Source organism: Felis catus, chromosome X, assembly GCF_018350175.1.
Source record: "Felis catus isolate Fca126 chromosome X, F.catus_Fca126_mat1.0, whole genome shotgun sequence".
NCBI classification, from domain to species: Eukaryota; Metazoa; Chordata; class Mammalia; order Carnivora; family Felidae; genus Felis; species Felis catus.
The window spans coordinates 2461198-2483877 of record NC_058386.1 but is presented as its reverse complement, the minus strand read 5'-3'; the positions used below and the strand labels follow the sequence as shown (position 1 = coordinate 2483877).

The 22680-nt window shown below is 43.7% G+C and overlaps 1 long non-coding RNA gene across 4 annotated transcripts in view; it reads left to right on the top strand.

Moving 5' to 3' along the window:
• The window catches only part of LOC123383337, a 275231-nt gene that overhangs the window by 203290 nt on the left and 49261 nt on the right, over positions 1–22680 (top strand). For all 4 annotated transcript variants that reach the window (XR_006592928.1, XR_006592927.1, XR_006592930.1 and 1 more), the window contains exons 4-8: positions 55–149; positions 3701–3859; positions 15305–15434; positions 16172–16270; positions 18110–18239. This is a non-coding gene — a long non-coding RNA (uncharacterized LOC123383337). The remainder of the gene's footprint in view (positions 1–54; positions 150–3700; positions 3860–15304; positions 15435–16171; positions 16271–18109; positions 18240–22680) is intronic.

Below are 22680 nucleotides of genomic sequence, written 5' to 3'. Positions count from 1 at the left end.
GAGACATTTCAACGTGGCTCTGACATCCCTCTCTGCTGTTCTTTCCACCCTCAGCTCTTAATTGCCCGCGGACGCTTCTCCAGTGAGTGCCTGACGGTTCTGCCTTTCCGGAACTCGCACACGGGGGAGTAAACAGCCTTTATTTTTGCGTAAGAGTCTTCAAATGCAACATTTATAAATACAAGAAGCAAGCCGGAGGGCCAAGGACATGGTTACGCATGCTAATGGGTGATGAATATTCTCAGCACTGGTGTCTACATAGTGCTGAAGGAGAGAGAGCCCACTGGACTCCTGTAGACACCTGCCTGGCTGACGATGCCTTTTTGTCTGATCTGAGTTAGGTTCACTCCAAGGCAAGTGTCAGCTCTTGGGGTTTCCTTGCTGTGATGGACTATGGCAGGGACACGGGCCCTCGGAAGTGATTATTTTGACGCTTTGGCAGTTGTTGTAGATATATGTAGATATATATATATCTATATATAAATATAGATATATAGAGAGAGATTTTTTATAATGGGCTAGGCTGTTAAGTGGATGCCACCGAGGAGGAGAAATGATTGCTTGGATCTCTGGAAAATGTACGAAAACGTCAGTGGGAGATTTTTGTCCTTCCGCGAGACGTGTTTACTATCGTAACTGTGAGAGAGAGCAATATTACCACAGTTACGTGCAATGCCTTCTCAAACTAACTTTTTGCTCTTGCTTTTTCTCAAAAAACATATCTTTGGTATCTTTGAATGTGGGCGTATCCCACAAACACAGCAGTCATTTCCTTTCTGAACTTTTGAGAACAAAAGACTTTCGCCCTAATACGAACTTTGTCCTGATGATAAGAGTCAAAAATGGAAGAAGGCCTCCAGTGTTGATCTTGCATTTTGGTCTGCCTCTCCAGACCCCCCCCCCCCCCCCCCCGCCGCTCAACTCTTAGGTAAAACAAGCACAAAAGCATTGGGTCCATGATCTTACTTTCCAACCACGTGTGGGCTCCAGTTAGCTGACATTTGACTGATGACCTCATCACACTACTGAAGCTGTTCTAGCCAGGATTTTGTTTTTAATTTTTTTATTAATGTTTTTATTTATTTTTGAAGGAGAGAGAGAGACAGAGCATGAGCAGGGGAGGAACAGAGAGAGCGGGAGACACAGAATCCGAAGCAGGCTCCAGGCTCTGAGCTGTCAGCACAGAGCCCGACGGGGGGCTCGAACCCATGATCCGTGAGATGGTGACCTGAGCCGGAGTCAGACGCTTGACCGACTGAGCCACCCAGGCGCCCTGATGATGGATAATATTTTAATTGAAGCGACACCAAAAGGGATTTGAGGGCAGCCATGGCCGGAGAACTGGAACATTCTAGTCTAGGTTCTAAAGAAAGCTCAGTGCGAGGCAAGCTGGTTTCCCTCGCTTGTTCATGCATTCATGAACAAGGGACGTGTTTATCCTGTGCCTCGTGTGCTGTTTGCCCCATCAGGGTCTGCACTGATGCCGTGGCCTACAGTCAAGAGATGGAGGAAACAGAAACAGTCGGGTGGAAAACCCTGGCCACGTTTTCCCCGAACCTGAAGCTCCGTTCCAGAGACCTGCAGTGTAAGTCACCAAGGAGGAGCCATGCTCTCTAGCAAGCAGGAAACGACCTGTGGGGCCAGGCTGCTGGGGAGGCACTCTCTCCATGCCGCCTCCCCACTCTTCCCTTTGGATGCGAGCACGATACTGTTGGGCACTCCGCTCGGAGATGCCCGCAGATCAACCGTCAGGAAGCTGATTGCAAATAATTTGATCATCACTCAACACCTGAGAAATACTCTGTTTCTCTCACGATTACACAACCTCACGGCGAACGTGGATTTATTTCACTGAAAAATGTGTGAGGCGAAAGTAGCATGTGCATCAAATCAAGGAGTAAGGAGGAAAGCTCCCTGTCCAAATGACAGACAAAGGGAGATGCGGTCATGCGCTTGGTAGCCTCAAGGATCCCTGTTCACCGTCAGCGTTCAGTTCTTCGGGGACGTTGAGGCAGGGTCCTCACAGTTGTGCTCCCGACAAGCCACCCTGATGTCCCCACTCACTCCCTCCGTGGTCCCCCAGCGTCCTCTGAACACCTCCCACTTCCGGTTCTGATGCATTCTTCTGCTGTGTTCACCTCTGCCCCCTGGCCTCCTCACTGCTTCCAAGAGCGTTTCTTGCAGGATTTGTTAACAAACACAGGTGAACCACCTGTCACTCAAAAGAGCAATTCTCAAAAGATGAGTTTTCATTGGAAAGGAACTTCAGCTTCACCCAGGAGGCCAGCAACCTGGGGAGAAGGCAGACTCCTTTCCCAAAGCCAACTCTGATTTCTGCCTGGCCCACGGGTCTTTAAAGGGTTTCATCAGTTAAGGGAGTGCAGTGGTCTGTGATGTTCCTGGTAACAGGCAGGCTCGACGACCTCAGCTACAGAGTTATCTTGGTGCTTTGAGGTTGTGCGAGAAGTTGTGGTTCTTGGTGCCCAGGGAGTGGTTTTGTAAGGTCTGGTTCTTTGGAACCCCCAAAGGCAGGGCAGGTGGGGGGAATGTTGTGCAAAGGTACTCTGTTCTTTCTGCACAGGAGGGCAGGCTCAACAAATGCACACAGCTTGGTCAGTAAAGTCATTTGTGTGATCTTAAAAAAACAAAAACACGTGCTCAAAGATTGCCAAGGTTATCAGAAAACCAAGGGCCTTCAAACAGACCTGTGGGCCTCTGTGACCTGGGAACGTTGAGGTCCTTCGCTCCACAAAAGCCACCGGACTGCAGATCTCAAAGGAAGTAAATTAGTTCCGTTACAGATCAAGGGCCTTAGGTCAGCAAAGAAGGAGCGTGTTAACTTGAAGCAAGTTAACCCTTAAACACTGGCTGCAGTCTCTAGGTAGCTGGGACCAAAGGAACAGTGCTTGGAGAAGCCACCTTAATGAACCAAGGTGTCCAGCCATGTTGATGAAGGACGCTCCTCCCTGCAAATCAGTGAACACTCCGTTTTCCATACATCCTTTGGGATCTGCCGTCCAGTGGCTGCCGTCCAGTTCCAGTGGGAACACGTGGTGACATTCATTTTTATCACTCATTACTGTGGCGATGGCTAACTGTACTGTTCATGGTATGTCTGCCTCCATGATGCGTCGTGCAAATTAATCATGGGATTTGTACCTTCACAAATGTGACGTAATTACTAATTCCTGATATTTTTATTAAAATTACAGATATGCAACCGGGAAATTGAGAGAGAGCTGCACACAGGATGTGTGTGGCCATAGTTCTTAATCCTCTTGTCTTTGGAATAAAAAGTGGGACTCCGTGTTCTCCCTGTTGTACCCCTCATAGTTTTTTAGCTTCATGCCCGGCTATGTCCTTCTGCTCCAGGAAAGGAAAAACTAATAGAAAAGCCCAGTTCTCTGTTCTTTTTTGTGCCAGTGAAAACCCCAAATCTGGGACGCCTGGGTGGCTCAGTCAGTTGAGTGTCAGCCTTCAGCTCAGGTCATGATCTCACAGCTTGTGGGTTCGAGCCCGCATCCGGCTCTGCGCTGACAGCTCGGAGCTTGGAGCCTGCTTGCGATTCTGTGTCTCCCTCTCTCTCTGCCCCTCCCCTGCTTCCATTTTCTCTCTCTCTCTCAAAAATAACAAAGCATTTTTAAAAATTAAAAAACAAACAAATCTCTCTTTTTTCCGTGTTCTTTCTACCCATTTTCAGATGTTGGGGAGGAAGAATTTCCTCTGCCATTCAAGGTCCTCCTGGTTGGATTAAGAATCAAGTTGACACGAGGCAGATGAGCATGAGAAAATCACGTTTACTTTCCTACGTACGGGGAACCCACACAGACACAGAAATTCCAACGACAGGCAAAATGAGGTACATGTGTCATTCTGAATTAGGGGAAAGGGGCTAAGGGTCCGGATCTTCAAAGGAAAGGAACGTAGTTCTCAGGAATACGAAGAAGGAAATGTTTGTCTGTGATCAGAAACCGGTCTCGTGGCTGTTCCTAAATTATTTGCAACCAAAGAGAAAGTGAGAGTCTCTTGTCTGGCCCACGTGGAATGATCCTTATACTCTGGGCTGGGGAGAGGCTGAGCTTTCCAGGGCGTGTCGTTTAAACAATATCAGCCTCCTAAAAACTGAGAAGAAAGGAAGGTCTGTTCACCAGACAGCCGTCCCCATCTGCTGCCAGCAGTCACCTATGCGTGGAGTACCTTACCCTTTCTCCAGTCCCCAAGCCGTGGCAAGCAGGGAACAGCCTCTTTAATTTAACACTGTGAATATGAAAATAAATAAGCTCACAGGGTACACGCTCTGTGAAAATATACGGCCAGGAATAATAGCTATCTTCGACCTTTGCCTGCAACATTCATGTGTTTCAATTAATTTTTAAGACGGTCTGATAGTATAGAAATGTACGGGGAAAGACATCCAAATAATTGTGGAAGAGAGAAGCTTGAGTTATTTGTAATCATGTGGAAAATTAATTAGAATTAGATAATCACAGCTTTTTACAACGATGGGATATTTCATTTAAAAATTCATTAATTTATGTATGAATAACAATCTTTAATTTAGTCACTGTATTTTAGCATCTAATTATTTGTGGGAGAGCCATAATTCGCTAATTTTGAGTATACCCAAATGGATTCATTTGACTTCTTAACAACCAGAGGACTAAACTGTGAAACATGGCAAAACCTTTTAAACACGTGGCGCCTCAGGTTGTCATCAAAATCTGTCATAACATAATATTTTAAGGCTGCTAAAAGCATCCTACGGTAGGGCGTTAATCAATACTAAGAAGAAAATTAGTGTTGGTGGTTATGAAATACACGTTAAAACATTTTCGTTAATAGTTTGGAGTTTCAAGTAATGCACAGGTTCGGGGAGAAATCTTATGTGAGGCAGGGGGATTCTGAGACACGTGTGCAGCTGTGAGTGTCGTGTCAGCACTAAAACAGCTCCCCGTCCTTGGCTGGTGCATCAGTCACGAGCCTCGTAGGGTTCAAAGCTTATGAATGTTTACAGGCAACGCCTGCAAGGTTCAACTCTGAGTCATTTGTTTGGAAGAAAATAAAGTATTTGTTTCCGCACAGCCGTGTTATTAACAATGGCAAGGTTCCCAAACAACCCCCCAAAAAATCTTCTCTCTAGCCTGCCACAAAAAACACAAGGTACTCAAGACTTTCGGTGCACAACCATAGGACATAACACCATGGTAGTCATAAATAAATGAATATAGACTCGAATGTTTTAAAATCACAGTTTCAGAAACCTCTTAAACGTTGAAACACAGAATGAAGGAGTTTCCTTTGGAGGATGATGAAGTGTCAGATGTAGCACATTATGGGAATTCTGCAGACTCATTCTGGAAGCTTTGGAGGAGCTGGTACGTTTGATTTCTTAGCACTGGCTGCAAGGACGGAGGTTGGACCAGAAGAGGACGTGTGGGCAAACATTCCCTGAGAGGCAGGGACTGTCGGTAGGAAAAAACCCAGAAAGGAACAGAACAGGGCTTGGGGAGTGATCCTCGTCACCCTAACAAAAATGATGCAGACCTAAACCTTGGCGACAGAATTCTTCGGCCAACACTCGGCGGAGCCGTTGAGAATCTGGTCAAAGCAAACTGGAGGGCGGAGTCCATTCAAAGGTACATACTAACCGAGCGAGCGCCCAGTGCAAAATCCCTACATAGCATTTGAGAATCCAAGGTCAATTTTCAACATGCAAAGCTTAATTGCGGGGTCAGCCTTTGCTGGTTGGCTCATTTGTATACGGGACTTAAATGTTTCCAGAATTTCAAAACGCATACCTTAATCGTAAGGTCAGTGTTTGCTGGCTGGCCCAGCTGCCTATCGGAGTTAAATATTTCTAAAAAGATACTTCCTGGGGCACCTGGGTGGCTCAGTCGGTTAAGTGTCCGACTTCGGCTCAGGTCATGATCTCGCGGTTCGTGAGTTCAAGCCCCACGTCGGGCTCTGTGCTGATGGCTCAGAGCCTGGAGCCTGTTTCGGATTCTGTGTCTCCCTCTCTCTCTGACCCTCCCCCATTCATGCTCTGTCTCTCTCTGTCTCAAAAACAAATAAAGGTTAAAAAAAAATTTTAAAAAGATACTTCCTTGCTTTTGATGGTGACCAGCGTAGCTGCCCAGACATCCAAGCTATTTTCTGATGTGTCAGAGTGACCTCAGGCCATCTCCATTGAATGAGTAGCGACCTCATTACCCTAAAGATGTAGAAGTTGTACTTAAAAAGACTCTGTTTGCTTTGTTTCCATTTATTTCTTGCATATTGGAAATGTAAGTTTCTGAGACTCCAATTCTCCCGTTGCATTTTCTCACACAAGCTACCGGAGGGGGATTTCATAGATGTTTCCTCAGTATTTACCAAATACTTAGCATTTCCACTTGTGGTTTCCAACTCAACATATCTGAAAATGACTCCGTTCAATGAAGCCAGGTTTTGGTCTTGGGTCGTTCTGTTTAGAGGTGATAATTGGGCTGGGGTTTGAGACACCGGAACATACTTTTTGTCTTATGGTTTCCTTCCCCCCAAAATTATGGAACTGAATCTGTTGAGCCGTGCTTTTCCATTTTACCGCCATATCCTCTTTATTGATGCTGGTAACAGACCCACTGATGCCTTCTCATGTGCAAGACCTTTGTGAGCACAGCCTAGTTTCCTTGGTATTGGAATGATGTTGAGTACATTAGAGTTTTCCACATATTATATGGCATTTATTATATGAAAGCTGTTTTAGATTCTCGCCAAAACTGGGGGTAACTCATTTTGCTGATCTAGACTTACATTTGATTTTTTATTTTTATTTTTTTTTCTTCAACGTTTATTTATTTTTGGGACAGAGAGAGACGGAGCATGAACAGGGGAGGGGCAGAGAGAGAGGGAGACACAGAATCGGAAACAGGCTCCAGGCTCTGAGCCATCAGCCCAGAGCCTGACGCGGGGCTCGAACTCACGGACCGCGAGATCGTGACCTGGCTGAAGTCGGACGCTTAACCGACTGCGCCACCCAGGCGCCCCTGATTTTTTAAACTACAAACAGTGATCACATCTAAGGACAAGAGACTTAAAGACCTGTCAAAGATATAGAAGGTACGGGCCAGGGCAGACAGCACGTTTTGCCTAAAATTGGGTATTTGTTTCAAAAGAATGGACCATAGGATCTTGGGCAGAAATCGTGCAAAAAAAAAAAAATTCGACCATGAGGATTTGACAGGATTCTTGGGCTGGCATAATTTGTGAATTGTGATAATTTTGAGGTTCCTTTGGTTGGAATAATGTGAAGTCGTATTATCCTAAGAAAGATGCATGCAGGTATTGGCATGACATAGTTGGCATCCATTCACAAAATGTTTATTTTCCCCTGTGTGAAGACTGCAAAGACATCAGTAAGTGTATGAAGGTGGGTCGAGACATTCAGATCTCAGCAGTGGCACGTAACTTAGCATCTCTTGAAACACCGTCGACAGATAATGCATACTGCTGTCCACAGTAGGTGGTGACCCACTTATGGGTAAAATAGGGCCTGATTTATGTTTCCATACTAATGAAGAATATCTTACCACAGTAGGAACATAATAGCATAAAGAAAAATCAAGAAGGAAAAACACCTAGGGAAAGCAGTAGGACTTAATCAAAAATCCCAATGTGACACCAATTATAAATTTTGAATTGCCATTTGAGAATGGGCATGTCAATATCTTGAGGCAGAGATAGAAACTTCCATTTCGTTTTATTTTATTTATTTTACATTTATTTATTTTGAGAGAGAGAGAGAGTGAGCAAGAACAGGGGAGGGGGAGAGAGAGGGAGAGAGAGAACCCCAAGCAGGGTCCCTCATATCAGCACAGAGCCCACTTCAGGACTTGAGCCCACAAACCATGAGATCGTGACCTGAGCCAAAGTCAGGAGTCACAAGCTTAACCAACTGAGCCACCCAGGTGCCCCTAGGAGGTTCTGTGTTAGAGGGAACATTCACATGAGGGCAGAAGTTTTGGTTCTCTATTCTTGAAATATGTGGTTTCAATTCCAACCAAAGAATCTTTTTCAGGCATATCTCATGACACCCGTCTGGGTGTCCTTAGAGAAATCATTGAACCTCAGGGGTCCTAAAGGCCAGTGATAAAAGTCTGTAGCAAGACGCTTAAAACCAAATGAGAATGTTCAACGTTTGAAGCATGCATGCATTATTCTAGAGAGAGACTCATAATGTGAATCAGATGCTCCAAGGCTCTGTGATCCCAGAAATATTAACAACCACTAACAATTCCCTTGAGTCTATTTTTTTCTGATTTTTCAAATGATGGAATGGAGCACACTGACCTTAAAGTCAGTAGTAGCTCTATAATTGTAGGCATCTGTGAATTATATAGTAACTTCTTAGAGACAGACTTCCTCTCCCCCTTCCCTTGGTATCCTATCTCAGCATGGCCTCCTAACACCTCCACAAGGAAATAAATCACGTTGAACCAAAGTAAGTGATCACAAAGACAGAACTGCATCTGTCAGTGCCCACAGATTCAAGATTCCCTTTGAAGAACGTGTCAGATACCATGGTTTATTGCATCACAGGGAAATATTGTTTAGAAATAATAGTAACTGCTACCTAAACCATAGGAAAGTGTCTTCAATCAATCAGTAAGTCCAATAATGGCATGTTGCTACAGTGCTGTTTCATTCAAAGGATCAATCATTTGCAACAAATCCACCCGCATAACCATTTTCCAAAACTAATAATCTTGCACATTTATGGGGAACTTTTTCTTTTGCAGTGGGTGTTCACCTACTTTGAAATCATTTAGTCTTCATTTAATCTCATTGCCCTCACATATAGTCACATAAATGTGAAGATAGGTAGCCATATTTTTCAGCGTTTAGGGAAAAAAAAATACCATCCCAAACCATGAGATATTAGGAATGTCTCCCCAATATGGCACAGACAGGAATGGATGGGAAAAGTACCAATCAGGTCACGGTTGATGACAGTGGCAGGAAAAAATAAAACCTTAGCAGAAACACACCTGTAACACAAACAAGGAATGAAAACAGACCCGTATATGCTTGTTGTAGCAAAGGAGCCATGTCTGAATAAACCGTGGTGTAATCATTTGGCATTATGACTTGTCTTCAGAAATTATATCAATTGACTTAGGGTCACCGCCCAGAGTTGCCGGCTTGAGTATGTATCCCTCATGCATATATTGTCAAAAGTGGCAGCATCCAGTTGTGCCTGCCCTCGTGGTGGAAATCAGCTTTTAATTTACGCTGCACAAGGTCTCTACGTGTATCCCATGCTATGTCGCACAGGGGCTGGGTAGTATTCCTTCTCATGTTGGGAGACCACAGACCGTGAAAAAAGGAATCTCCCCATATGTCCATTTCAAGAAGTAAATTTGAGATGTTGTATTTACAGGTCCTGTCTCTGGTAAGTGGAGATTCTTTGCTATTCTTGGTTTGTTTTTTTGTGTCACAGAAATTGGGAGTGTTGGCAAGATACGATGCAGTAAGCCACAGAACATTACCATTGCGTGGGGAGCCCACCTAGCCATTCAACAGAGGAACAGAGAGAACCCCACATACGTAAGGGACAGAATTCCCAAACATTGCTCTAGGATATCTCAAAGGGAGAGTGCAGGGTGGCAAGGAGAATGGACTGGAGGCAGCGGATGAGACATGGCATTCATATGCTATTTCACCCCAACTTACCTTGGTGGCACCACATGGCCACCATCTTGGACCTTTGACACAGTTCGTAAAAACAAGAGGCAACTCTTCACTGAAGGGAAGGGCCAGTGCCCCACCCTTGGCATCCTAGGAACGTGCAGTTGAAACACAGAGGAGGTAGTTTAGGTAGAGCTTTGACCTCGAGCCAGAGAAGGAGACACGTGGGTTATCTGAATTCCCAAGTATATTTCACTTGGCCCGCAAAATGGTTTTTTAAAACGTTTAACCTGTAAGTACTTCAAGCCCCAGACACATTCATCCGTGCCCTACATTCTCCACCATTTCCCTTATTATTACCCCTGGCCTTAAAGGAATTTGAATTTCCAAACAGTGCAGAGGATTGAGTGCTCTCACACTCAATAATTTTGTAAATCTAAATTTACCTAGGAGAGACGGCAAGACAGCAAAGAAATGTCCACTTAAATAGCATTACGATTTCCATCTTTAATAGAGTGAATACATGTCTGGTCTAGCTCCAACTGTAATCATTGCCTGGTTATTTTTTTTTTTAATAAGACAACTGAGTGATTTAAAATCCAATTTTTCTTCTTTAGGGCTTTATCTATTTATCATTCATTTCTAAGTGGAAAATAAGTTAGGCAAGCATAAAGTATTGGTTATAAACTTAGCATATCAACAAAGCTCATGTGCAGAAATCCTCAACAATATAACAAAGACCAGAATTTGTTATTAGCCCGAAATAAATTTTCATTAGGAAGGATGAGGGTATCCAGCAGTGGAATTAGGATATGAGGTGGTTTACCTTGAATATCCTTCACACGCGCCACTCTGAGGACTAAAAATTTAATAAGAAGTTATTGGATTAAACTTTCTTCTTTGAAAACAGTGACAGAATTACATGGGCTCTGATCATAATCATCCGTTAAAAAGACATGTCAAGGGAACCAAGTGCCTTAAGACAATGTAAGACTTTGAGGCAGGGAAGTTTTATTATATGGACAAGTTTGACTATGGCTACAGCACAGAAGTGAGCAATCCTGGGTGAACACAGATGTCACCTTGTGCCCTAGGAAGAATTAGGGGCATCGCCTCTAGCAACTTAGCTAAAGGTGTTCTCTTAAGCTGGGAACTTCTATAAAAGACAAACTAAGGAGGAATTTGGCTTTCAAATCCATAGGCTTAAAGACAAGACAGAGTTCTCCTAACAAAGTGTTTTGCATGTATGCGTTGCCTTCATGGCCACCATGGTTTAACACGTACCACACCTCTTTAAAAACCTCAGGTGTTTCTCTGTTCTCTACCCAGGAGGTGTTAAAGGTGCCACATCATGCATGAGTCAGCTAGAGCTCAGAGAAGCAAAATATTTTGACTGCGGTAAAACGGGTTGAGTTGCTTTTCAAGAAGCCTGGCACACTTTACCATTCATGCTCAATCTTTGGAATCCTGTCCAAAGGAGTAGGGATATGAAGAGGAAGCCCAGAGAAATCTTATTTCTTTTCTTTCTTTCTTTCTTTCTTTCTTTCTTTCTTTCTTTCTTTCTTTCTTTCTTTCTTCTTTCTTTTTTCTTTCTTTCCTCCTTCCCCCTCTCTCTCTCCCTTTCTTTCTTCCTCTTTCTTTTTCTTTCTTTCTTTCTTTCTTTCTTTCTTTCTTTCTTTCTTTCTTTCTTTCTTTCATCCTTCCCCCTCTCTCTCTCCCTTTCTTTCTTTCTTTCTTTCTTTCTTTCTTTCTTTCTTTCTTTCTTTCTTTCTTTCTTTCTTTCTTTCTTTCTTTCTTTCTTTCTTTCTTTCTTTCTTTCTTTCTTTCTTTCTTTCTTTCTTTCTTTCTTTCTTTCCTGTTTCTTTCTTTCTTCATTTATGGATATAGTTACGATGTTTCAAGATGTACACCTAATCTCATGACTCACCCCTTAAGAAATAGGAGATAATAGGGCGCTTGGGTGGCTCACTTGGCTAAGCATCTGACTCTTGATTTCGGCACAGGTCATGATCTCATGGTTCGTGAGTTTGAGCCCTGTGTCTGGCTCTGTGCTGACAATTTAGAGTCTGGAGCCTGCTTCAGATTCTGTGTCTCCCTCTCTCTCTGCCCTTCCCCTGCTTGTTCTCTCTGTCTCTCTCAAACAAAAATTAAAAAAAAAAAGTTGAAATGAGATGATCTCCCTTTTGTGATCCAACCACGTACCCCCAATTCTCTGAACCATGTCTACATATCTTCACAAAGTCACCAGCAAGTTTGACTTTTATGTGCTCATGCACTATTCAAGAGCAGCCTGCTTCAGCCTGATTCCTGCCAGTATCTGAGTTACTGAAGTTGCCTTTTCATCTCCAAAGATAACTGTGGACCAAGCCCACAGGACCTGTTTCTTAGGAGCATTCCACTCAGCTGTCCATCCGCCCCTTGAGTCCATCCTTCCTTCTATGACTGGGAGCTCATTTTCCTACCTCATTGAATGGTTCATCTTTATGATCTCTTTCCATGGCTTTCTTCCCAATTTTTAACACTGGGGAGCTCGACTAGCTTGGTTTGGGACTTCTGGGCCCTTCCCTCCATCTACTCTGTCTGTAGGTAACTATATTCGTCCTCACACTTTACATCCCATCTCTGTATGGGTTGATTTCCAAATTACTATGCCCAAGGGCCCCTTCTCTAAACTCCCATCTTATATAAGCACTTGACTTCATGGTTTCCCCAGAGTGTCATCCCACGAGATCTCCAACTTACCAACCCAGAGACAAAGCTTTGATTTTTCTCTCCAGACTTGGAGGAGGAGGAGGAGGAGGAGATAGAAGATAAAGGAGAAAATCAAAGATGTGAGAACAGAGAATAGAAAATACATGCCAGGTTCAGTCCCTGAGTCCCATCCTTGGCTGGCTGGCCCAGGTGACAACCGGCCTCTTTTGTGGAAGTCTGCTTCTGTTCTGTTTTGGTTACTGTGAAACAACACAAACTCAGCATCCTTAATCATCACCTCTATGCACGTTGTTCCCTAATCAGATATCTGTATCATGGCCTCTCCTCTTTGCCCCAGATTCACATTTACAAAGGTCTCTCAGATATTTCCAGCCACCCTCCCTGCCGGCACCTAAATTTCAACAAATCTCGAACCTAATTAATCATCCCATCCCCAACTTCAACCTTTCTCACTGGGCTCCCTCTTGTCTTAATGGCTTCATCATTTTTATAGTCAAGGTGGAATCCTTTGGGCTGATCTGTCATCCGTGCTGTGGTCATCCTACTATTTGCCAGCCAGCGGCGTTTTGCGGATGGACGTGCAGTGTCCAAGCACTCCCCCACATTTTGACCTTTGCCTGGCATTGACTGTGTCCTCAATAACATCTTCAAAAGACAAGTGGAACCCCTCCTTTGTTTCCTCACACAGGGCCCCTCATAAGAATCCTATATTCCCATTCCTGCTGATGTCTTCACCTTTCCCTCCTCAGCTCATGCTAAATGAAAATTTCCACATCACCCATCCAATGCCATTCTTGGGGGTTTCTTCTCCCTGCTTGTCCTCATCGCTTGTTGGTTCCTTACTTCCCCATCCTTCTCTGTGGCCTTCTGGTCCTCCCTCTCCTCTGACACCAGCTCTCCCTCTCCCTTCCACTCTCCTTCCTCCGCTCCCCTGGACTGTATCCTTCTCTTCCTTCTTCCCCCCACCTTTCCCTTTTTTGTACCCCCTCTGCCACCATCACTGCTGTTCTCTCCAAGATGTATCTGTGTTGGGTGATTCCTCTGTTTCTCTCTCATCTCCTCAAAGGCCCTGCAAGATGGATGTTGCCCTTGTCGCTTGGTAAACAAGACGTCTGTGGAATGTGGGGTAGGTCCCCTCACTGACCCTCAGCCAGTTGCCCCGCAGCTCAACCAGTATCCATTGCTGAGTTGGGCGCCCTGATCATGGGTCTCCATGCTTTGTTGTTCCCATCAGCAATCACACAAATGGTACCGTCTTGCATTTCATTATTATTTTTTTTTGTATTTTGTTAACTTTATTTATCTTGAGAAAGACAGAGTATGACCACTGAAAGGGCAGAGAGAGAGAGAAGGAGAGAGAGAATTCCAAGCAGGATCTGCACTGTCAGCACGGAGCCCAACCCAGGGCTCAGTCCCATGAACCGTAAGACCATGACCTGAGCTGAAACCAAGAATCAGACACTTTTTTTTTTTCAACGTTTATTTATTTTTGGGACAGAGAGAGACAGAGCATGAACAGGGGAGGGGCAGGGAGAGAGGGAGACACAGAATCGGAAACAGGCTCCAGGCTCTGAGCCATCAGCCCAGAGCCCGACGCGGGGCTCGAACTCACAGACCGCGAGATCGTGACCTGGCTGAAGTCGGACGCTTAACCGACTGCCCCACCCAGGCGCCCCTCAAGAATCAGACACTTAATGGACTGAGCCACCCAGGCGCCCCTCAGGTACACGATCTCGAATTTCAAAGTGAGTTTTAAATGTTACAGGAGGTCACGTTCCCCACCTTCCTCTGCTCAACTTCGCAGAAAAACTCCTCAATCACTGTTGAAATTCACTAACTTCCCTTTTCTCTCCTTTATGTTCTCTTGAGTGCATTCCTATCGACTATTATCCCCATGACTGGACTGAGCCACTTGTTGGACAATTTGTCCAACGATCTCTTCGAGGACAAACTCATCGGTCATCTCTTGGCATTCCTTGTTGTCCACATCAGTGCTGATTTACCAACTTTCTCCTCTAGTCTTTTTGCAAACTGCTGGCCCACCTCATTTGCTTCCATTCATTCATTCAATAAAGACAAACTTTATTAATAAAAGTCAACCCTTCTCTGCATCACCTCCACCCACCAGAACAAATGCACTTTCTCTTTCCAGCAAAGATATAGACATGTCTCTAAGACGGATGCTTCACATTTGGCTTCCCACCTACTGGATGTGTTGTCTTTTCCACTGAATTTTTATCCTCTAGGGGCCAAAGCTGATAAATTTTGCTGTTTCTCACAGTCTGCAGCATATGGAAAACTCTCACTAAATATTTGTTAAATGGATAATAAAAGAGAGAATGGATTTTATCATTTCTCACTGTGTAAGCCTAACATCTCTACTTCGCTTAATAAAATTCACAAGAGAGTGGATTGTCACTTTCACGGTTAGTTTTTATCTTCAAGATAATAAGAGTAGTTGCATGATTCCAATTCCAGTCAACAGCCAACTTTTTAAAAAATCATTTCTCACGTTATTTAAGTTTCTCTGATGAGTTTGAAAATTCTATTTCAGGTTGCAAATGAAAAATTTAATCACTGCTTTTTGGTTTGGAGTATCTCCATTGATGTCCCTAGTTTATTCTGTACAAATGCGGTCCTTTGATATTGTGATGCAGGGAGTGAGGACATTTTTTTTACCGTGACCTCTCTGCTTGGGGAGCTCAAAGTCCCTAAGTGACACGTGTCCTGACTGTGTCTACCACCTGCATGGAAACCTTTACTCCTTGCCTGCTGCTTGTGGAGTAAAACCCAAAACATTTTCACCTGCTGCTATGTGTCTGGGGAAAATTCTCATTTCGGTTATTTGTAACTGAGTCTGAACTCGGTTCGCACTTCGACTCACATTCACTTTCCTGATTCTGTCATTTCCACTTGTGTATCACAGAGTCGAGAACCTAAGCGTTTCCAAGAACTGTGTTTATGGCCTTTTGTTGACCAGGAATGGCCCCTTCATATCCTATGTCGTCAAATCCAAGATGCTTTTCAAGGTCAACTCACTCAGTCACTCTTACTGGGTAAAGTACTATTCCCACTGAAATCACTCGTTTTCTCTTATTGATTGCTATGGGCTCATAGCTGAAGACACCACACCCACAGCCTGTAGGATCTTAATGGTTTTTATACCACATGACATTTGTGCAGAGAGGGGCATGGCTGATTTTGTTTCATTTTGACTGCCTCAAATAATTCATTTGTATTTTTTTAAGTTTATTTATTTTGAGAGCAAGACAGCATGTGAGTGAGGAGGGCCAGAGACAGAGAGGGAGAGAGAGAATCCCAAGCCGGCTCTGAGCTGTCAGCACAGAGCCCAACACGGGGCTCAAACTCACAAACCATGAGATCATGACCTGAGCCAAAGTCAAGAGTGGGACACTCGACCGACTAAGCCACCCAGGTGCCTGGTAATTTTGGTTTTAATTTCATTAAAACACAGTGTGTTTGCCTTCAAAAGTCTTCATCATTAATGCCATTGGATGGCTGTATTTTGGGGAGAGGAAATGTGAAATACTGAGTTAGGATCCAAGCACACAGTCAGGGCTCTGTGAGTCTGTAACTCATGGAGAATATGTTACCCCCAACAGTTAACGGTTGACCTTACACTGATTTCCTGCTAGGTCCTCACAGATACAAGGATGCCCCAATAACACGTGTCACTGGCAAAGCTGTTGATTTCTAGGGCATTTTTTTTAGTGCATTATATTTTTAATTCCTCTGCCACTCCATGATACTGGTTTGCATTTTTATTTCTCAGGTGAAGACTTGCAAATCAATCAGAGCATTAAGTGGATCTCCAGAAGTTTCACAGCAATTTAGAAATGAAACCAAGATTTAATACCAGCCTGCTTAAAAAGTATGTATTCGACAGGAAGCGAAGGTATCATGTGATGTATTTATTTTTTGGTATCACGTTATCTAAATGGTTGCGATACATAATGAAAACACTGCCTTTACACAACAGGAGAAATCAAACATTTCTATAAAATATATATTTTTTAATTTTAAAAAATGTCCTTCAAAATATCCATCATCATATGGGCACTTGGTTAAGCATCTGACTCTTGATTTCAAGCCCCACGTGGGGCTCTGCACTGACAGTGTGGTCCCTGCTTGGGATAAGTACATTTATAGTGACTTACAAACCTGTGAAACCCACCCACAATTATACCTTTGCATGTAACAAAAAGAAATGTATTTATGTATGTATGCATTATACTTACGTATATGTTTAAATATCACTTCTTTTTAATGTTTATTTATTTTGAGAGACAGCAAGCACAAACAGGGCAGGGACAGAGAGAGGGAGAGAGAACGCCAAGCTTGAGCACAGCCTTGAACCCATGAACCGTGAGTTCGTGACCTGAGCTGAGATCAAGAGTTGGGTGCTTAACCAGTTGAGCCAGCCAGGGGCCCCTAAATATCACATTTTTAATTTAATTTTTTTTAACGTTTATTTATTTTTGAGACAGAGAGAGACAGAGCATGAAGGGGGGAGGGTCAGAGAGAGGGAGACACAGAATCCGAAACAGGCTCCAGGCTCTGAGCTGTCAGCACAGAGCCCGACGCAGGGCTCGAACTCACTGACCGTGAGATCACGACCTGAGCCGAAGTCGGCCGCTCAACCAACTGAGCCACCCAGGCGCCCCTAAATATCACATTTTTATAACCATTGTCACAGTTGCAAGTTGTGGAGGCTTTGATCATATTATAATTCAAGATGAATTATATCTATATAATACGTATATTTATGTGTATATATATTACAAATTAACATTACATATTACATATTACATAATACAAATATGTATATATTTATATATATTATATAAATTACTTATATAGCATATATACACGCCATAAAACCTTGGTTTGCAAGAATAATTTGTTCCAAAAACATGCTTGTAATCCAAAGCACTTGTGTATCAAAGCGAATTTCAGGAACATTGGCTCATTTGTAATCACGTGACATTGGGCATCACGTACCACTCGTTAATGCGAGACATCTCTCGGTCATCAAGTTAAAATGTATTAGAAATGTTTGCTCGTCTTGTGGAACACTCGCAGAACAAGTCACTCACAATCCAAGGTTTTACTGTATATATATATAAATGATAAATACATATGAATATTTAGGTGCCGCTTGTAATTTACTTTGTATCTGCTGACATTTAATATTCTTTAGTATGATCATAAGCAACACAGAGCAAGACAAGTTCACCTACCTTAAAAATACTACCAAATGGGGACGCCTGATGGCTCAGCCGGTTAAGCGTCCAACTTTGGCTCAGGTCACGGTCTCACACTTTGTGAGTTTGAACGCCGTGTTGGACTCTGCTGACAGCTCAGAGCCTGCTTGGGATTCTCTCTCTCTCTCTCTCTCTCTCTCTCAAAACTAAACATTAAAAAAAAAACTACCAAGGGTCTGTGTGAACTCTGACATCCATCCTCTCTGAGGACATCCCTGTGTCTGGCCATGTGCTGACAGCTCAGAGCCTGGAGCCCGTTTCAGATCCTGTGTCTCCCTCTCTCTCTGCCCTTCTCTCGTTCATGCTCTGTCTCTCTCTCTCTCTCTCTCTCTCTCTCTCAAAAATAATTAAATATTAACATAAACAAATAAAATAAACACTTGTCACCTACCGAGAGTATTTGCTACAGGACCACACCGTATCACTATCCCCCCATTGTCATCCAGGGTGCCATGTCGATGATGCACGCCGTGCAACAGATGGGAAAAATCCTCATGCAACTTAACAACATGCTCACGTTTTCCTGTAGTTCTGCCGAAACACAACTTTGTGAGAGCTCCCTCCGTTAAAGCCAAGGTAAGCCACACCTGCTACAAAAGCATAGCTCCCATGTCCACAAAGTCTCTGGTAGCCTTGAACGTCTGATTCTCCTTCTGGAAACATCCTGTACAGACTAGAGTATAGGCGGGTGCGTGTGTCTTTTCCTTGGGTTTTTGGATTTTTGTTGTCATTGGGAAGATGCTACAATGAGCTGGTGTTCCCGGAGCTGTATCTGTAGGAATTCTTGGAGGGTTGCATTTGAAATATGTGCTGCTCAACAAAAATACTGTTTCTACCAAACTCCCGGAGGATGAACCAATTTAGAATTATGTCTTTTTATTTCTTTTTTATTTTTTTAAATGTTTATTTGTTTTTGAGAGAGAGAGAGAGAGAGAAAGACAATACAAGCTGGGGAGGAGCAGAGAGAGAGACACACAGAGAATCCGAAGCAGGCTCCAGACTTAGCTACAAACACAGAGCCCCACATGGGGCTCAAACTCATGAGCCGCGAGATCGTGACCTAAGGTGAAATCAAGAGTTAGACTCTCAACCTCCTGATCTGTAGAGACCATCATCCACTCTTTTTTTTTTACTAATGACAACCTTCGTCTCTCAGGAGTGGCTGGAAACGCTCCCTTCTGGGTTTCATATTTGGGGAACACTTCTTCGTGTCCTCCTCAAGGCACTCGGGGGTCATTTTTTCCTTCTCTGTCAAAGTTTACAATAATAACTTACAGTGTGGAACATGGCGTTTTGTGACCAGTCATTTTTCCTGCATCTCTTTAAAAACTTCCAGACTTTTGAGGGCAGGAGGTTGGGAACCCCGACCCAAGCCAGAGGAGGTACATGCCCATCACACTCAAGATGAACACACAATCCAAAGAGAAAGCTCATAGGCCAACGGTCCATGTTGCTGCAATTTATATTTTCGCTCTAATACATACCCAGTTTTAATATAGGATCCATGTTGATTAACAGACTCAATGTGTATTCTCAAATGTATAATAAAATAGAAAGAAAAGCCATAAACTGTGCCAAAAATTGATATGCCATCAAGCCCAGTGGCTCCGGGCATTAAAAAAAAAAAAAACTAAATCATGAATATTTCTTATTCAATTCTCTTGGGCTGAGCAATGCATAACCAGCTTCTGTACAGATTAGATAAAAAAAAAAACCATTGGATGGATATACTGAATTCAGCTAAAACATTATATTCTAATGCATGTGCCATTTGAGATATATCTTACTCTTTTTATACAGAGTGAGTCCCTGCCTTTTATTATTTTTTTAATAACATCAGATTACCGTGGCCACAAATCAACTCGTGAGACCATAAGCAAGTTACTGAACTATTACTATTTTTTAAATTTATTTTGAGTGTGGAGGAGATTGAAGAATATTCACAGGCTGGTTCAGAACTACATTCAAATAAGCCATCAGTGAAGGCTGGGCGTATCAGACAAGCTCTCAGTGCTTCATCTGTACGCCTTCAACTTGTCAGAATACTTGAATACCCTCTCCTTTCATAATAAACTGTCCCAAAGGTCATGGAGCAGGATAAAAAAAAAAAAACAAAAAAAACACGTGATAAATGTTCTCATCTTTTGCATTGCAATGGAAAGTATTCAGTGAGCTTCACGGAGACTGAAAACTTAGCCCATGGCTTTTATACTGAATTTCTGGTCTCCTTTTTTTGTTATTGACATTTGATAATAGCAAAGAGAATAGCACTGATACTATTTACCTTAAGATGTTCCATTAGCAGACACACCCACGGAATTAGCTTTGTAGAGCCCTGTCCCCACGCACTGTGAGGGCTCCCTGACTGTCGCATCCTCTCTGGAGGGAATCAAGTGCTTTCCAAAGGACATGCGTTTTTCCAGTTAGGCGTTTAGGGGGTCGGTGTCCTTTTAGAAGCTCCCCCCAATCTCAGAATGTGGCGTATTTATTTACAGTGGCACTCTCACAGTTAAGTCGCACCCTCGTGTTTGGTGAGTGGCGAACATTTTCACAGAGTGACCCAGTGTCTTTGGAGAAACAACCCCAAGGAGTCAGGAAATTTAAGTTGGGTTGTACGATAGCAGACACTGAGCGTGTCAGGTTCATGGGGAATGTAGCAACAGCAAGGAACCAGCAGGTGCTGGGGATATGCTGGGTCAGAGTTTGCACAGACACGACCCTGTCGGTTCTGTTCTAACTTGATTAGAAAACCCTTAATCGAATACTGATGAGCAAAGTCCTTAAAGCAAAACGCTGACTTCAATATACGGTGTAACCTCTCCTACAGTAGCCAGTGAGAAGACCCTTTCTTGTTATGAAAAAAAGTATATTATTCTTTTTTGCTTTGCCTAAAATTTGCATGGGTGATAACGCTATTTCTAGTGCCCACATCGCCGGGTACCTGTTCCTTTGGCATTTGCAAGGTTTTCCCCGGGCTGTCAGAATACCTGGAAGGATTCTCTAGCAAGGAGAATCTCTAGCAAAAAGAGGCTGTGTCCAGAATGAGAAAAGCGACTCTATAAAGAGACCACAAGACACATTTAGAATACGGAGGTATAGAGGGTATATACTGTTTTCAGAAATCAGTTTCTATTTCTGATTAATGACCTCCCTGTTCCCCAGATGGATGCATATGTAGTTTAGGTTACCCGTTAGGGCTCAGATAATTCTCCTGACCTCTCTGATCTTTTTTTTAAAAAAATGTTTATTTGTTTACCTTGAGGGGGGTGGAAAGGCAGAGAGAGGGAGAGAGAGAATCCCAAGCAGACTCCCTGCTGTCAGCGTAAAGCCTGACGCGGGGCTCAGTCCCACGACCGTGAGCCCAAGTCAAGAGTCAATGGGTCAACCCACTGAGCCACCCCGGTGCCCGCTCAGTCTGTCCTCTCTGATCTTGATTCTTAACGTAATCCATTCTGAAAGAGAATGGGAACTGGCATCAGTTTTCCTTTTGTGTTTCATTCCCGAGTTCTCCCAGTAAAGGTAGACGTAGTTATGAGGGGCAGGCATATGAGGACATAGTTTTTTAATCCTAGGAATTGGCTAAGACAAAGTGGGCCCCTGGCCATTCAAAAGACGAAGGCAAATCAAACGGAAGTAGATCGTTTGTGGGGAAATATAACGATGCCTTTGGGTCAGGCCTTACGCAGTGTTCTCTCTCTTGAATGGAAGCATCCAAACATGGAAAGAAGCCTTCCTGATGTTTCCATTTTCCATGAGCCACCACTTGACCTTATTAATATTCCCTTATAATCTCTGTGGAGCTGACCTTTTGAAGTAATTTATATTATTAATTATTCCCTCCGGATACTTTCTGAGATCAAGAAAGGTGTCAGGATATTGTCGACAGTGACCACCTACTTCCTATACGTGTTACTCTGCTGTGGCTGCTATAAGAGAAACCGTGGACCCGGGGGCTTATGAACAAGGGACACTTACTTCTTACAGTTCTGAAGGCTGGATGTCCACGATCAAGGCACCTGTAGATGGAGTTTCTGCTGAGGGCCTTGCTTCCGGGTTCATGGACATCATCTCACTGCACCATCATATGATGGAAAGGGCGGGGGGCTTTCTGGAGTCTCTTCCAAAAGGACACCTAATCCCACTATGGGGACTCCACCCTAAAGTGGAAGGAATCCTGCCCCACTGCCTAACACCATCGCCTTGGGGGTTAGGATGCCAACATACGAATTTTGGGGAAGGGGACACAGGCATTCGAATACAGATATTTACCAACATATATTTACCATGTACCCACTACTTGGGTAGGTAGAAACTGTTACACAAGGTCTCTGTGCTCACTGACTTTATATTTGAGGTTGATTTTCAGTAAACAATAAGGAAAACACGCAGATGTTGGAAATCACCATACACAGCATGACTTTAATAAGCAGGATGAGGGGTCCGTAAGTGGAAGGAGAAGGTATATGCAGGGGTCACTGGTGATCATGGGTCTGTCCATGTGAGCCCACACTCACCTCACTAGCCATACAACAGGTGTAGACACCAAGCAGGTTCAAGGCTAAATTTGCATCCATTGTACCATGGGAGTATTTGAGCTGAGAATGCAGATCCCTCCAGGCCCCTTAAGAGAAACACCGTTAATCATCTGAACTAGTCAGTTCTCTTTTCACAGGTGCCTCCAAGTAAATGACTATTTATTCCCTCAGCTGATGGATATCAATAAATCCAGAGACACCATCCCCATATGGCCCCAGTGTCAAACATATTCCATCGTGACTTGCAGAGAAAAATCATACGCAGGGACAAAGTCGCAAGGGAGACCCAAAGAAGCCCATCTTTCTAGAGCCTTCAAGGGGCCAAGGTGCTCCCACATTTCCATGGCTGCAGGGACACACGAGTAGTTGTGAGTTCAGCTAGTCACGCCAGGAATGACATGGGAGCATCGCGCCTTCTGGCTTATGGACCTACCTCCTGCCCACCGAGAACTTCCTTCAGACCAGGAAGGGTGAAGAAATGA